General features: G+C 37.0%; 1 protein-coding gene across 2 annotated transcripts in view; it reads right to left on the reverse strand.

Moving 5' to 3' along the window:
* Positions 1 to 18,309, reverse strand: part of LOC105477108 (RAB27B, member RAS oncogene family) — a 166,409-nt gene that overhangs the window by 50,182 nt on the left and 97,918 nt on the right. Inside the window, exon 1 of one of the 2 annotated variants that reach the window (XM_011733492.3) lies at positions 14,564 to 15,161. The exons of the other annotated variant lie outside the window; for it this stretch is intronic. The gene's annotated coding sequence lies outside the window, so the exon portion shown is untranslated. Of the gene's footprint in view, positions 1 to 14,563; positions 15,162 to 18,309 lie in introns of those variants that run through there. 2 annotated transcript variants of the gene reach the window in all.

An 18,309-nucleotide genomic window follows, 5' to 3' on the forward strand; every position in this document is an offset into this window, starting at 1 on the left:
AGAAGTTTATGTTACGTGTTCATTAAAAAATAGTATTATTGAATAAATTGAAGAAACTTGCAACAAATACTTTTGTCTGAAACTAGGGGATGGAGGGTGAAATTAGTTGCAGCAGCCCTGCAGACTAAGAATGTTTTTAAATAAGCTCTTGAGAATACACAGATAAGACCTAACAGCAAGGTGTGTCTTAAAATTTATTTTAGTCAATGTTTTGATTTTTGCTTTGATGTAAGGGAAAAAGATTTTTACCTATCCTATTAATATATAAGGTTGTCTTGTTTATCTTTCTTGATATTATCTTCTAAACTTTGATGGACTTGAAAATGTCCTGATAAACCTAGTTATACCTAAAATTACTTGAAAATATTAAAAGAAATTTTCTTTTCACATAAAGCTTTACAGAAATCTTTTCTGAAAAATAGTTCAAAGCTGTATGCCCTTGAAGTAAGACTGGAAGCTATTTCAGTGCAGTTCATTAAGTCCTCTAGCAGTTCTGTAAAGAAAAACGCATCAATTCTCTCCAAGAATATCAATAGTTATCTGATCTAGACTTTGCTTGTGCTGGAATAAGCAAGAAACTGTTTACAGATCTTTTCTTACAAATAAGTGGGGCAACCAATTCCACATTCGTTTTCTAAATTTCTCTGACTTGAAATTATCATTTGGAGATAAGCCAAGTACAGATAGAAAACCAGGACTAAATTTCCCTGTGATGAACGAATTAGTTTAGTTTAGAGCTATTTCTCACATAGTAGTCTTCTGTCACTAAACATTTGACCTAACTTATTCCTTCACAGTCACACACACATGTTCATATGGCAGATACTGGACTCCATTTACCTTAATCAATAAGGTATGTTTTTAAGGAGTCAAGCTGTTGTCTGTGATCCCTGTCAATTGTCTAATTCCTTAATTGTGAGCCATTTTATTCTATGTAATGAGTCTATTTTTCTAGGCTGGAGGACTGGAAATTGGACTGAATAGTATATTGGTGTCTTGTTTCTGAAGCCAATGACTGAGGAGGCAATATAGCACTAATGATTACTCTAAAATTATTAAGGTGTAATCAACCAAAAGATCTTTTGCTATCATGTATCTTTGAGGTTGGCCATTTAGTTTGCAACGGTGGACCTGTTTGCCGAACCTGCAGTTATTTATAAGCCCATCTCTTATTCTGGTAGTTGGCTAAATTTGGCTTAGAAAATAATGTCATCATTCTCAATGGAAAAATGTTCAGGCTAGTTGATCAGGTACTAATACTTTAGTCTGCAGAATGACCACAGCATCTGACAATTCACCAGCTCAATCTACTTACATATACAGTATTTCTCAGTGCTCATGGGGGATTGGTTCGAGGACCCTCGGTCAATACCAAAATCCACAGGTGCCCAAATCCTTGTATAAAATGGCACAGTATTGGCATATAATGTCCTTCAATATATTTTAAATCATCTGTAGATTACTTATACCTAATGCAATGTAAATGCTATGTAACGAGTTGTTATACTATATTGTTTAGGGAATAATAATAAGGAAAAAAATGTCTGTACATATTTAGGACAGATACAACCATTCATTTTTTCTCCAAATATTTTTGATCTGCAGTTGGCTAAATCTATGGATAATGAACCTATGAATGGGGAGGGCTATTTGTACCTCTCTCCATCTCGAGATGGAGTCTTGCTCTGTTGCCCAGACTGGAGTGCAGTGGCGTGATCTTGGCTCACTGCAACCTCTGCCTCCCGGGTTCAAGCAATTCTCCTGCCTCAGCAACCCGAATAGCTGGGATTACAGGCGTGCACCACCACGACTGGCTAATTTTTGTATTTTTGGTAGAGATAGGGTTTCACCATGTTGGCCAGGCTGACCTTGATTTCCTGACCTCATGATCCGCCCACCTCAGCAACCCGAATAGCTGGGATTACAGACTTGCACCACCACGACTGGCTAATTTTTGTATTTTTGGTAGAGATGGGGTTTCACCACGTTGGCCAGGCTGGCCTTGATCTCCTGACCTCATGATCTGCCCACCTCAGCAACCCGAATAGCTGATATTACAGGCTTGCACCACCACGTCCGGCTAATTTTTGTGTTTTTGGTAGAGACAGGGTTTCACCATGTTGGCCAGGCTGGTCTCAAACTCCTAACCTCATGATCCGCCTGCCTTGGCCTCCCAAAGTGCTGGGATTACAGGCCTGAGCCACCGTGCCCAGCCGGCTATCTGTATTTTTAAATGTTAAATAGGCGGGAAACTGATAACTTATTGTCAAAGATACCCAGTCAGGTGTTGTTGATAGCATTGGTGAATAAGCCTCAAATTCTATGCAATTCCCTTCCTGAGGATGGACTTAGAAACTCTACAGAGGAAGACAAAAGGTCCTTTCTACAAGAGAGGATAGTGACCATATTTTCAGAACTATGGATCAAAACATTTATTTAACTTGCTAAATATTTATTATTCATTTTACCCTGAATCTGCCAGTGTAATGGAATATTTAAAGTAGTAGCTGCTCCAGAAATTCCAGGCCATAGCACTGCCATCCAGATGGTCACATTAGATTTTACTGATAAAGTTATTTTTGCCCCGCAATTCTTCTCGTACAACTCTATTTTTAAGCCTGGAGCCTCTAACATTAGGCATGACTTTGGACTTTTGTTACATGTAAACAACTTTTGTTACATGTAAACAAGCAAATATATTTACTGGGAACAGTAATTTATAGTTGTTTTTAGCCATAACTACTTTAGCAGAAATTAATTTATCAGAAAGACTGGCCAACAAATCATTGATTTGCTAGCTTGGGGGCTGCAAAATGGCACTAAGCACTGTAGAAAAACATCAAAAGAGAGAAAGATGGGCTCTGAAATAAAGTTCTAAGAAAGATTAATTTTACCCATGATTTGTACTGCAAGGAAAGAACTTTACCCTCAATTAATATGAAGGATACTCAAGAAGACAATCTTACCTTCATGATAAAATAGACAAGTCATAACATTATTTGCCCAGACAGAATTTTAGGAGCTATAGAAAATGTTTGACCTTATAAAAAGCTTCATTATTTCCAATTAAGTAGGAGAAGCTGAAGTTATATTATTTCTTCACAAAGTCTGCAAAAAAGCATCTTTTGATTCTTCCTTACTAAGGTGTCATGACAAAGCAACTATTATTTAGAATGTTATTGACTTATGTATAGACATTATTGCTATAGTGTAAATGTACTTCTGTAAACTCATCACTGGAATAAATTTCATAAAAATATTCACTCCTATAATTCTAGTATAAATCCAGTTCTGATCCATGTGTACAAGGTAATTTTAAAGTCAGAGTAATGAAGTGATATTTGCTGCTAAAAAAGCAAAAAGATATTCACCATTCAGTCTACTTCTTAGACTTTTCTTTAATTAGTGTTCGATTTGAGGTATACTCTCAGCATCTGGGGGTGCTAGATAGTACATCACGACAAAGAAATAGGACTTTAGTAAAACCTTTACTTTTCTGCCCTTATATTTATTTGTCCTTGGGACCCTGTGGTTTGGAGAAGACCTAACTGTTGCCTGCATCACCTAGTTCAGTTGTGCCTTGAAATCATTCCTTGGGCTGATTTTGGTAATTGTGTTACCTAAAACTGGACTCAGAAAAACTATGGCTACAATGGGAGAATGTTTGTTTACTTTAACTCTCTTTCATGTTTTCCATGCTGTGCATATTTACAGCACAAAGGTCTTGTAATCTTAACAAGTTATATGTAAAAACGTATTCCAAAGAGAAAGCAGTAGTAAGAAAAAATAGAATTTGCAAAACTCTTCCCATTAAAGTCAAAATTACTAAACTTTTGATTTTCTTATACAATAGCCTAGACTTGAACACTGTTATATTCAATGAATGTATACTTTTGCTGATAATAGTTCGAAGCTGAAAATGGGGATGCTTATTGTTGGTCTTTAGTCAAGGGTTTAACATCAATGTACATTTTCACCCTTGATAACCATGTCAAATAGTCATCAGTTAAAATGATTCACAAATGTTCATCATAAGTTGTAGGAGGACTTTTTCCAGCAATATGTGTGTCTTTCCGTATTTATTATTACTCTTTTGTATAAGTCCATATACTCTTTACAAAACAAGAGATTTGTCCCTATAATGTTAGCTTACCTACAATCAAAACACAAGAAAAAACACATTGATATTTCCCAAAAGAATGTGAAATGTTGATCAATTTACAGATAGGGATAACACAGAAGATTAGCAGTTCGATACTAGTTGAGTGAATAATATAAGTAGCCAAATGCTTAAGAAAAAAAAAATTGAAGTCCACAATACTGTAATCAGAAATCTTGCCTGGAATATTTATAGGTGTGGATTATGTGTCTGACTCGTACATGAGTCATTTAAATGTTCTCCATCTATGATCACTACAACAGAAATAACTCGGATATTGCCATATTATAAGGAGCTTTTATGAAAAACATATTTGTTCAAACTAGATGTCTCAAATGATGGATTCATAACAAAGAAAGAGTTATACACCTGAAATCCAGAAGGAACACAGAGAACATCTCAACTGAACAAGTAGGCATGCAATATGTTCTCATACTAATTATTTAATAGTCAGAAATACTTGTGATGGAGAGTGTGAAGCACCCAGATGGTGATATAAATAATTTTTATAAATTTAATAGAATATCCCCCAAACTTTTTCAAACAGTGAACTAAAAAAAAATTAACATGGAGATGAAGAAGAGGAAGAGAAGAGGCAGAAGAAGAGACAAGGTAACTTTCCCTAAATTTGGTCAATCATTTGACATGTTTTTCAAGTCAATTTCTTGACAATATTTTACATGTTATTGGAATCTACACAAATACTCATTACTAGAAAATTATTCTGTAATTTTTCTAGAACATCAAGATACATTTGTTATGCTTTGGTAAGTAGATCTTGAGGATAAAAGTGTCATCAATTTTGTGACAGCAAAGCTAGAACAAAGCTACTAATTAAAATGAAGAGAATGGGAGTTAATTTGAACTTAAATTAACATTACTGGGCATCAATTATTAGAGCATGATATTAATGAGCCAGAATCACTTGATTCAATCACTTTCTGTTGGGTTCCCAATCTCTACTACTAGAACGTATTTATAATTGAGATATGACTTGTCATTTTTCACAGGGTGGGTTGGGAGAGAACATAAGCGAAGAGAATTTTACACGAAAGAAAAATTACTTAGTGATTGCCCCCACAGAAGCTACAGGCATATTTATTATGTCCTTCCAATTTAACAACAATGATTTTAATGATAAATACATATATATACACACATATATATAATTAGATATATAACCTTAAATTTTCCCTAAGTCCTTCCAGAACTTAAATGTACTTATTAGCTAAAGCAGAGTAGTGCTTGCAGAAAATAAAGAAAATAATTATTCCTCTCTTATGGTTACTCCACCTCCTTCTTTCCAAGACCTCCTTGACAGATGGCATTTGGTCTCATAGATTTTGGAGATCACCCATGTGCCTGTATTTCCCAGTCATTATCATCAGCCTGACCTCTCCTGAGAGGTCTAGATTTCAAGAGTTATTTTCTTGAGCATATGCAATTGAATAACCACAGTTACCTCAAATGCAGTACTTCTTCCTCCCTTAACCTGCCTTTCCTTTTCTATGCCTGATTTCAATTTTGGGGACCACTATTTATCCATCTATTGCCTTAGTAGAACCAGAAATTTAGACTTCATAATAATTTCTCCTTTCCCCCCATGTCTGGTTAATGCCCACTCCTGCTAATTATTTCTTTAATATTAATATAATTTATCTTCTCCAACTTTACAATTTCAGACCTTTGGTATTTCCCACTCCTCACTGATCTCTCTACAGTTTTAACCTCCTTAAATTTATCTTCCTCTTTATTACCATAATACTGCGTTCAAACCACTAACTGAAAACTTATCAAGTTACATTAAAATTATCTGCTCATGTAACTCTCTATTTTACTTGATTCTAAGTTCTTTAAGAGCAGGAACTATGTCTTAATGACCATTACAACTAAAGTACCTAATATGACCTGCCAGATAGTAGGCACTTAATGAATGTTTTAAGCAAAAAAATTCAGATAGACGAAAATTATACCAGAGATTAAATTGGTATTGTCAGGTTTAACACGGTGACAGGTCTTTTGTTGTAATAACATTGTCCCTTTTAACCAACTTAACATTTTTCTTAATGTTTATAATGTCCTACAACAGGTAGAAATTTTGCTCTTCAAAGAACGTCATTCATTCTTGGATTTCTTATTTTCGTCTTTCAGATCAAGTGACTATGCACAATGCATAAACTGAACTTTCCACAGTTCAGTTTACTGTGGAAAACACCAATTAGAAAGCAGTTCTGGGCTATTTTTAAATCCTCCGATTCTAATTTCTACGTACTTTTAGAAAACATGATTCCTGAAAAATAAGACAAAAATATTTCTACTGGTTATAAAATATTGCAATGCAAACAGAACATATTTCTTTAAACATATAGTTAATATTTATGAATTTTAATTGTTCCTTTTCTATTTTGAATTAGTTCTCTGTTCTCAAGTTGCCAAGCTTATACCCTCATGTGTCTCAATATTTACAATATTGATTTTAAGAATCAACCTCACTGCTCTAGACTGCTTAGACCTTCACGGCTTTGTTTTACTAAAATCACTAGAATCTAACACCTTCTAGAACTGAAGAATGGGAAACTGGTTTCCGGATCCCTGGCCTCATGCATAAGTCTACTTTAAAAGTCAAAGTGAACTTTGAAAGGGTGAAAACTAAGGAATCAGAACCATGGAAAATACACTTGATAAGAAGATCTGCTGGGAAGCAGAATAACAGTATAATTAGAGGCAAATTCATCTTCAAAGCAACTCAGTTATTATCATTTAATCATTTCCAAAGAAAACCTCAATGTAGAATTTTATGACTTCCTCAGAGCTTGCACAGGAAACAGATGCCCAGCAAGGTTTCTCCATGTTTGCAGAGGACACAAAGCCTGCAGGTTGGTGTACCTGTACTTAGTGATCAGTATGTTTTGTCTTTATCCATTTTTCATCTCTCCTCATCTTTATCTAAATATAAGCTGCTCCATAATCACAGATGAATAAATTCTTATCAAGTACGTACATTCCTGAGGGCACCCAAATTCAAGGTGTTCAGAAACAATACTAATGAATACTTGTTGGGTATATCTTACTTTTGTCTTCTTGGTTTTCCTAATAGGTAAGTGAAAAAATAAAATATAGCAAAGGAGATCTGGGGAGACTGTATGGGACAATTTCAAAATAAGTAGCACCTGATGATGGCCCAGTGATGTTGCAAGAAAAAAGCAAACCCAAAATTGCTCATTTCATCTTATTACTATTACTGCTATGCAGGCTTCATCAACTAGCATCTCGTTTCCAACTGAAGATTAAAGAATAGACCTTTCAAACTTGATGGCCTATTTATTTAAGCCTGTTTTGTTATGTTTTAATCCTCTGTTATAAATATGAGAATATTTTCATCACAGCATTTCTTTTCCTGTAAGATATGTTTTGCAGTGTTGTTTCCTAGGTTCTTCCTAATAGAAGCTTTTACTTCCAAACCTTGAGAGGCAGTATTTGAGAATAGGTATTACAAACCTTAGAAAGATTAAGATCAAAGATTGAGTGGGAGAGGGACAGATATAGGGACTGGGAATGACAGTTTCCATACAGTTAGTTGTGATATCTATCTTTAGTTCGCTTAAAGAATTAATAAATTAGCAAACAGGTTGCATTGCTCCTACATTTTACAGCATTTGGGACAAAGTCCCAGAAAATCAGAGGCTTAAGTTACTCCAAGGAGGCACCTAAGTCAGTATGTGGCACCTCTTGATATTAGAAAAAGTGTTTAATTCTTTTCAAAGTTACTAAGACACGACTAGTTTCTCTTTCCCTCTGAAAAATCTAATTTCATTTTGTATTTTTAATATTTAGATATGTACAGGAACACTTATCAACAGTCCATTTTGTTTATGAAAATAATATATTTTGAATAATAGACCATAAGAACTGAATAATTCATTTAATGAACTTTTCAGGCTTTAATTACCTTGCCTAAGTTAGATTGGGCAAATATAATACAAGCTGATTTTGCTTTTTCTAATTATTATTGTTCTGGTATATCCCTCAGGTCAGATTTAATACATAATCTCATTTTTTTCTGAGCAAGTTAAGGAGAGAAACAAAGAAGAAAACAGATTAATTTGACTCCAAGTTCAATATGATTGAAAATAAATTTATGTGCTAGAACGAAGCCAGAAAGAGGACTAAAATGAAGTCTTGTACTTTTTCCCTAAACTTATTAAAAAGAAATTTTCTGTCTATTATAGAGTTCATATGTTTCTATCTCTTCTTCCATGTTTACGTACATGCACACACACACACACACACATATACTTATGCACACAGATTTATGTATAACATAAAGATAACCTTAGGTAGATCTAAGGTTATCTATCTATCTATCTATCTATCTATCTATCTATCTATCTATCTATCTCTACCTATCATCTATCTAGAGGGATAGACACATAAATGGAAGGAAGAAAAGGAAAAAGAAGGAAAGAAGGAAGGAAGTAAACATAAAACAAGAATTATGTGTTGCCCAAGTCTAGAGTTGAACAGTAGGGATGTTAAAATAACCCTTACCTTTTATTTTACACAGGAGAAAATCAAGATCCTTAAGGAGACTGAATGCCCTGTCTATAGTTATACACTACTCAACACTAGGAATATTTGACTAATAATAGACTTCCTACTGGTTTTATTTAAATTCCAGTCTACATCTAGACTACAGGAGAAGTCTACATCTCCTCTCTATGAAGTCGTTTCCAAAATTATGTGAGTGGGTCTTGGTATCCTTGAATACAGCTGTAGCTACCTAGAAACATTTTTCCTGCTTTTCTGGATATTAAACATTTGCTTTATAAGGCAGTCACTACTTAATTTACTTTGATCTGTTTTATATTTTATAACTAAACTTTCATTATCAATTCTTAATTTAAAATATCTATAACATGTTATCAAATATTAAACAAATTGTGTTCTTGTATTTGTAGGATTACAGCTTTGGATGAGAGCTTGAGGGTTGTTTAGTTCAACCTCCCAGTAGAAGCCATCTCTATAACACCTCTGACAAGTTAAGTTTTAGGTTGCTGCACTTCCTGATCTTCATTGGTCTTGTCTAGTTTCTGCAATGACTCTTCCCCGTTGGTGCCTCCAGACTCACCTTGTGCCTCTCTCTGCCACCTGCTTTCCATTCTCCAAACTCCTTTCCTCAGTTTCTTGAATACTCCAAGATCTTTCCCAGGTTAAGAATTCAGCAAATGCTTTTGTACCATCTGGTTTGTTCTTTTTCAACCCCTTCACCTGACTAGCAACCAGGCAACCTTTAGGTCTCAACTGAAATGCCCTTTCCTCACAGTAGTCCTCTTGACCACTTCTGCCATTAGTCTTTCTCATTTAAAGAAGTGATTTGCAGTTGCAATAACTTCCCAGCTTTCTTTGATTTTAATTTTCTTTTGGTGTTGTGTAGACCTTCCATTTTGAACACTATTTTCTTTCACATAGAAAGAAGAGGGATTCATGGCTGGGTGCAGTGGTACACACCTGTAATCCCAGCACTTTGGGAGGCCAAGGCAGGCAGATCACCTGAGGTCAGGAGTTCAAAGCAACCTGGCCAACATGGTGAAACCCCATCTCTACTAAAAATACAAAAATTACCCTAGTGTGGTGGCACATGCCTGTAATCCCAGCTACTTGGGAGGCTGACGTGGGAGAATCACTTGAACCCCGGGGCAGAGGTTGCAATGAGCGGAGATCACGCCACTGCACTCCAGCCTGGGCAATAGAAACTCCATCTAAAAAAAAAAAAAAAAAAGAAAAGAAAAGAAAGAAGAGGGACTCAAAGTAGAAACTGAGTAATTCTACTTTCTCTCACGTTCACCAGCACCAGCATGAAGGGAGATGACCCTTCTTTATTCACTGCTTTGTTTCAAACAATGTGAAAATAATCTATCACTCTCGTGAGCATTTTTTCGCAAGCTTCCACTCACTGTGCGTTACTCTTCTTCAAACTATGCTTACAGCTCTGACAACACCTTCCTTATTTCTAATTATATGTTTCCTTTATTCATCTGTTCTAGAAGTCATTTAAAAATATTGAATTTATTAGAGCTTCTGTGTATGTGGCCTCATGAGTTTTTCTGGGGGCATCCTTCTTTTCAATTATCTTTAGAATTAGGTGAAACGCTATTTTCAGAATTTTTTAAAGTTAGTTTTTCTGAATATCTTATTTTGAGAACCCCATCTCTTTCCCGAACTGTCAATGATTCCACACTGCTACATGCAATCATCACTTCCCTGTCCTCATCTCACTGTTTATCTTGGTCCTGTCTGACCCCATTGACCACACCCTTCATCCTAAAAAAACATCCTGGCTTAGGTTCATGATGACATGCTCATCCAGTTTACCTTTCACTTGAATGGCTTTTTACTGACTCCTCCCATTCAAGGTCCCAAATGTCTGCATAAGCCAGAGCTGCATCCTCAAGTCCTGATTTTTTTCTCTGTAATCTCTCTCTGAGTGATGTCCTCAAGGCTATCACTCTAAATAGCATCCATAGGCACTTGCCTCTCAAATTTCTATATCCAGCTATGATGTCCTCTAGGTGTTCCAGATTCATATATGCAAAAGCCCAAGTTGATAATTCCACTTGGATGTTGAAAAACACTTCAGAAGGCTGCAAAGAAATTCCTCATTTCCCATTAAAACCGTTTCTTCCCTAGCTTTATCCATCTTAGGAAATGGCCTTCTGTCTACCCAGTATCTTTCAGTAGAAATCCTGTTGGTCATTTGGTTCTTTTGTTTCTTCACCTCCACCTTTATCCAATTTATTAGTAAGTTCTGTCAGCTCTGCCTTCAAATATCTTCAAAATAGAATCTCTCTACTTCTCTAGGTGGCCACTGTTCTGACCCTAATCTATGCCACTGTCATAACTGGTCTATTGGAATAGCCTCCTAACTGGATTCTCTTCTAATCTGGTCACCCTATGACTTAGTCTCTTCAAGGAAGCCAGAGTGATCTTTTAAAAAGATCACCTGGCCGGGCGCGGTGGCTTACACCTGTAATCCCAGCACTTTAGGAGGCCGAGGTGGGCAGATCACAAGGTCAGGAGATCGATATCATCCTGACCAATGTGGTGAAACCCCATCTCTACTAAAAATACAAAAATTAGCTGGGCATGGTGGCACACGCCTATGGTCCTAGCTACTCAGGAGGCTGAGGCAGGAGAATCACTTGAACCCAGGAGGTGGAGGTTGCAGTGAGCCAAGATCATGCCACTGCACTCCAGCCTGGCAACAGAGCAAGACTCTGTCTTGGTTAAAAATAAATAAATAAATAAATAAATAAAATAAAATAAAATAAAAAATAAATAAATAAATCACCTCCCCTGAGGCTTTTCTTGACCACTGAATCACACAGTCCCCTTCAGGTCACTCTCACTATATTATCCTTTAACATTTTTTTTTCTTAGTATCACTAAAAGTTCCAGAATTACTAATTTATTTACTTATCTGTCTCTCTCCAAACCCCAGATATAATTTCCATGACAGCAGAGGCCTCGTATATCTCACTAACCTCTGTTATCCACAATGCTTAGAAGAATATTAAAGTTCATAGTATGCTCAGTAAATATTTATTGAAAAACATTCAACGGGCTATGTCTAAATCATAGTGTTTTGTCATTTTACTTGGAATAAAAAACAAAGGCCAACAAGTTTATTAGGACCTTCAAAGTCCTCCAAGACCTGTCCCCATTATCTCCTCTCTTCCATTTCTTGCCACCCCCACCTCACTCCCTCTATGCCAGGTGCGTGGGCTTCTTTGCTGTTCCTGAAAGATGCCAGAATGCTTCAATCTAGAATGGTCTTCCTCCACATATCCATGTGGATCATTCCCTTACTTGCCTCAGATCGATAATAAAATATCATCTCAGTGAGGCTCTTCCTGGGCATCTGATATAGAATTTCAGTTCTCCCTGACCCCAGCCACTGACACTTTCTGCATGCCTCCTGGGCTTCATACTGTCTGCTGAGCACTTCTCGCTAATGTGCCATAGACTCACCCTGCTTATCTAGTTTGGTCTTTGTCTCCCTGGTAAAAGACAAGCCCTATAAGGTCAGGAATTTTGGTCCACTTCTGTCCACACAGAGTTCAGTGCATAACACTTTTAACAAATATTTGTTGAATAAATGAACGAGCAACTTAATTAATTATTTATCTCAGTATATTGAGCAGTGGTTTAGTTAAAAAGACTAAATTTATTGAAGATTTTTTTGGCCATTTGATAAACAGAGTGTTACTCTCCTTATTGGCAATCTAGACAAGTTTGTCTTATTTAAGGAGTGCCAATGGGAGGTTAATATTTGGAGAACATGAATAATGATTGCAAAGGGTGTGAAACAAATTGAGTAATACTATCAACTCCATATTTGGGGTTTACAATAGGTTTGTTATTATGCGTAGTGATGTTGCTGCTTCCTACTTTTATAGGATATACTTAAGCCCCATATATACCTAATAATGAATTTTTAAAAAAATCATTCCCCTTTGGCAGCCATCTTTAGAAAGGAACATATTTTTCATGGGAAACACTTGGTATGTCCTGTCTGTTTTTATTGAAATCATTTTCCTGCATCTCAACATTACAATTACTTGCTTAACAGCTGAACTATTGGTCAACCTGCCGTGATGAATCAACTCAAGAAACTGGATTGATTGTGAGATGAGCTTTATATGAGTAATTGTTCTATATTTCATGCCCTACTGATCTGAGAGCCCAAAAACCTAACAAAAAATTTGCAGGAGTGAGGGTGGGAAAAGAGCAGGTTTCTATTCTGAACTACCTGGACATTTGGATAACTTCCATTTTTCCAGAAAAACAGTGAGATAAATGAACAGCAATTCTGAAACCAACATATAGTTGTAGTGTAAACTGGCATACCAACTGATCTTCTCCTACCAAGAAGATCAATTATATTAGAGTTACCTTCCCTATTGGGTCAAACATGCCTGTTCCAGAAATGACCTATGAGAAAGAGGAACTGTGGTTTGCTTACATTCAACAGATTCCCTTTATTCCTTCTTGGCAACTATGATAACAGGCTCATCCAGTTTCATCTGCTGTTTTGTTTTCCTTTCGAAGGCAATGTCAGTAACACTGTATGAGAGGCCATAGTCATTTCTGAAACAGGAAAGCCCCATTAATTTTAAACTATCTAAGATTACCCTTTTTTGGTTATCGGTAGGAGTCACCTCCTGTCTTCAAGGATGGCTGACCCCGTCTGGGTAGAGGATTATACTAGGAAACTGTGAAAAATAACTGAGGGGCAATGGCACACGACAGGTATGTTTTTCTCTTCATCACTGCAATATGGACTTTACAGCAGCTTGAAAATTCATTAAACTCAAATATCTGAGTTTATAATAATGCTTAAGTCCCTCTTTTCCATCAACTTTTCAAAATTTATAACCATAAAATCCTGCATATTTTATATAGATATTACTGAATACATGTGATTATAACTAAATATTGAGAACCACAGACATTTTTCTTACAAACAGAACACAATCAAAATTCAGAGCTGTATTATATTAAACAATAATTTTGTTGTTAATAACCTTGAAATTATATGTTATTACTTTGGACTTAATGCTGTGCAGTTTAAAACTGGAATTGCATAACCTTAGCTTTAGATCTTGACATAAAAAACTCATAAAACATGATACAGGTGTGAAGGCTCTAACCAAACACGGCTTTTTCCTAGGAACGCAGTCTGCTTGCAGTTTACCTACTTCAGTAGTTTTCAGAGGCTTAATTAATATTGCATTGGGTGGGAAAGTCTTGAAAGCTAATTTATTGTGACTACTTGAGTGAACACACATGCACACATATACCCTAGTTGGTGCGACACTTAGATCAGAATTCGAAAGTAACAGAGCAAAAAACTGGAAAACAGAAAGTACTCTTAAGGTCTCTGTGGCTATTTCATGTAAGGAAGTGCATATAAATGTCTTATCACTCTCCTGGCTTGCCTCACTAAGTCACTCCTCCTGGAATGAAACTCTAAGCACATCATCATCCATGCTTTTTCTTATTCATTATTTTGATTGTTTTTTTGAGCTGCAAATGAAAGGAAATTAACATTGCTGTGCCTAGGCTTTTTGGTTTTCTTTTTGCTTTTTTTTGGTGGTAACCAGCTGTTTGATAAGTGTTTACTCAAAGAGAGCCAGGTCGAGTTGACCCATGCCATCCGTGCAGCACACATCACTACTGTCTTCTTTGCAAGGATTTCTGATGGAAACCGCGATCGAAGGTGTACAGGCACTCACACACGCACACACACACAGAGGCCTCACTTACAACAGTGCAGGCCGGCGCTGCAGCACCCGGGTGGGTGGGAACGCGTTCCAGCAGCAACAGCCCGCCTTCCCAACTCACCAGCCTGCGAAGTTTCCTTGCCGGGAGAGCAGGTGTCAGATTTCAGAGAGGTTTCCTTCCCCTTCTCAAGCCCTGGAACTCCCGGGCTCCACCGCCAGCAAGGAGACAGGATCTGCTCCACAGGGCGACGAGCACGGGGACAGCTCCTTATCTCCTCCAACCTGTGGCTTCGGATGGGTCCAAGGCCAGGCGGTCCGCAGCCCCTGCCCGTCAGGACTGCGAGTGGCAGGGCTGGTGGCACCACCCTTGGAGTCCGCCGCGGTGGCGGGGCTGGGTAAGGTTTGTGTGAGAAGAAGGCGTGTCTGCAAGTCCCAACGCGGATGTGCGGAGCTCACCTCAGGCAAGTCTTGCTGGTGACTCAACTGCTGCAGTGAGAAACACACTCCGCTCCGGAATGAAATCTCCACACTGTGGGGCTTCGAGCCCTAGCAGCGAGCTCATTTTTATTCATTTTTTTTTTTCCTGTGTTTTCTTTGATGTCTCTCATTCAAAAAGCCCAGGGCGCTGTGAGAAGAACTGGGGCCCTGGCATTGCGTTCTGTCCTTCGAGGGGGTGTCTTATTAACTATGCGGAGTGAAGGTGAGGGATTGCGAGTGGGGAGCAGAGGATGGCCTCGGGAAATAAAAGAGGGCATTGGAAAGAAATTAATATTTCAAAAGTTAGGATGTGTTCATATGAATGCATTAATTGTATGCAACATCCAAACTCACTTCCCAAAGTCCTAATGCACTTCCTAAAGTCACTTCAGAGGTCAATAGGCTACCACTAAGTAAGATAATGAGCACACGGAGGCATTGAACAAATATTTATTAAGCACCTACTATGTGCTACGCCCTGTTCTAAACACATTAGATTCATCCACAAAGCAACCATCCTGGCTGCCCATCTTGGGATTACATTTTAGACACATTCAGACATCCCTAATTTACAGACTGGTAGTAGAGGTAAGAATACAAGCTTGGGTACATTATAGTAGCAACCGATTTACTCCTCTGTGAACAGAATTTAAAAGTTCCAAACCTGTGACTTGGATTCACGTTAGTAAACAATGAGATGTCAATGACTGCTTGAATTTTAATTGCTTAACTTGGTTCTTATTCAATGCCCTAGAGACAATCTGGGAGGCACTGCTGTTATCAGCGTCCAGAGAATTTCTTGTAGAAAGGAGCAAAGGAATAGCCCAAACCAAAACACAAAACAAACAATAGCAAAGTAGTGGAAAAATTGAGTATTAGAGAAAACATTTTGGTCTCATAGAAATCTGTCTATTCTATTATGAAACTATTAAAGAAGTTCTATTTTATGTCCTTCAATGTTCTTGAAAGTTGAAAAGAAGAGTAATAATACCTTCATAGTGTTATTGTGAGGAATTGACTTCATATCAGTAATGTGCGTAGAACGTGCCTGGCACAGTAAGTTCTATGAACCTGTTGGCTATACTTACAATTTTGGTAACACTTAATCTACTCCATTTTCGCCAAGTAAGATCCAGTTCATAAAATTATTTTGGATCTACTACATAAAAGCATATGAGGCTCAGATTGTAGATTTTTCAAAGTATGTATGCTTGGAATCTATATTTATGATAAATCTACTTTGCATTTAACAGCAATATCTATGTGTATAACAAGTATGTGTCTATGGTCCCAGACAGAAATAAAAGAAAGAACATAAGAAACTTGAATCTTTTCCACTGTTAACACATTGATTTAAAATCACCCTCTGTGCTATACAATGATAACCCATATTCTTTACCTAGTTCATGTGTTCACCACTGACATTAATCCTAATAGCTATTATTTCCTGTACACAATATAGTTTCATCTCATTTGACTTTCACAACATTACTGTGAAATAGGCAAGGCATCTATTATATTTATTGTCTCCATTTTCAGAATGAGGTAACTGAGGTTGAGAAAGTCGCAGTAAATCTGTCCAAAGTGATGAAGTTCAAAAGATGGAAGTCAGGTCTATTGATCCTGAATGCCGAGCTCATAGTGGTCACTGCATTGTGCTACCTAAACTTGCAACTTCTAGAAAAAGTTTCTGCCATGAGAAAATCTGACACACACATTTATTGATTACTCTCCTTGCCACCTTTCCCTAGATAAGTGTGTCACCTGCTTTATAGGACCAACTCTTGCAGGAATAGCTCTCCTGGAGTGACTTGCCACATAGAGTCCTGTCTCTGAGGTTCCAAGGCTCAGATCCAGTAGTGTTACATAGTGACACTACCAGAGAGTGGCGGAGCATTTCCTTCCCTGGGAAGAGGGGTTCCAAGAAAGAGAAAGAGTAGGAAGACACAAGAGAAATATTGCTTGGCCACTCCACGAAGACCACTTTGACTAGAGGTAGAGCAGAATAAAAAATAATGGAAAACCAGTGAAAACACGGGGACAGCATTATGTGTCATGATAATAGTAATAAGGTCTTCCTCACCTGGAGTTTATGTAGCCCAACTTAACTAGACATAACATCTGTCTAATTCAATCAATATGGCACTGAGGTAAACATTAATGTACATGGGGTGATATGTCGTTACAAATGGCAAAATTATCACATGTATTTCATCTCTCTTCAAACTGCTTTATTACAAGAATAAATGAATTTTTTAAAATGTTACTGAACCACAAAGTCAAATAAGCAGATAAAATAACAGATAAACTTGCAATGAATTTTGGAAGAAGCTAAATCAGATGGAGGCGTGGTGGCTGATTTGGAAGAGCAGAGGATTCTATACATTGCATGCCTGCAGGAGAGATTACGGATAAAAAGCAAGCCAATTCTTCCTGCAAAACCTGGGCAGACTCAGGCCTAGGAGGCAGAAATCTCAGCATAGAAGAAGGCCAGGTGGTGGGGTAAACACAGGGGTTTGGTTGTACGTCTGTTTACTGGAATGCTTGGACCCAAAGTTCCCTTCCCCACTGTCACACAATCAACCAACCATAAGTTCCTCCATCTGCTCAATCCAGCTTCCAGGAGACTGGAGGTTTATTTTCTGGAGAAAGTAAACTAGAGTAACTTGTGGTTCAACAAGACGAACTGAACACATGCCTTTTTACCCTGCTCCTAGAGATAATGAATAAAAAAAGAAATTTATACACAAAACAGGAAAAAAATCTTTTGAAATTGAAAATATACTCAACATTTACAAAAAACTGACAGATGGGTGAGAAGACTAAGTTGAAAAATCTTCAGGAAAGTAGAGCAAAAAGCTGTAGAAATTTTTTTTAAATGGAAAAAAATTCTGACTAATGGAAATCTTAGAAAGCTCTAGAAAAGAGTTCTTTCTATGCAGAAAAGGATAAAAACACTAATTTGAAAAAAAATGCAAAAACAACACCAGAAATGAAGATGATGAACTTTGGGGGTCAAAAGTTTCACTAAACGTCCAGGAGAACAATCCTTTAAATTAATCAAATAATTAAACTCATTGAGATATATCATTCTGAGATAAAAGAAATGCAGGAATAAAGAGAAAAACCTAAAACATCTTCCAGAAACATAAAGCCAATCACATACAAAGGAAAAAATAAATGCATCCGATTTCTCAAGAGCAATAATGGATCCAGAAGTTTCTTTGAACACCTTCACATTTTTAAATGAAATTATTTTGAACTTAGAATTGTATACCAAGACAAACTGTCAGCCAAGCTTGATTTTAAAAAATTTTCAGATATGCATGGACTTAAAAAATACACATCCTGTGTGCCATTTTAAAGTAGCAGTTCCCCAAATAAGCTTGT

The sequence above is a fragment of the Macaca nemestrina genome, chromosome 19 (genome assembly GCF_043159975.1).
Source record: "Macaca nemestrina isolate mMacNem1 chromosome 19, mMacNem.hap1, whole genome shotgun sequence".
NCBI classification, from domain to species: domain Eukaryota; kingdom Metazoa; phylum Chordata; class Mammalia; order Primates; family Cercopithecidae; genus Macaca; species Macaca nemestrina.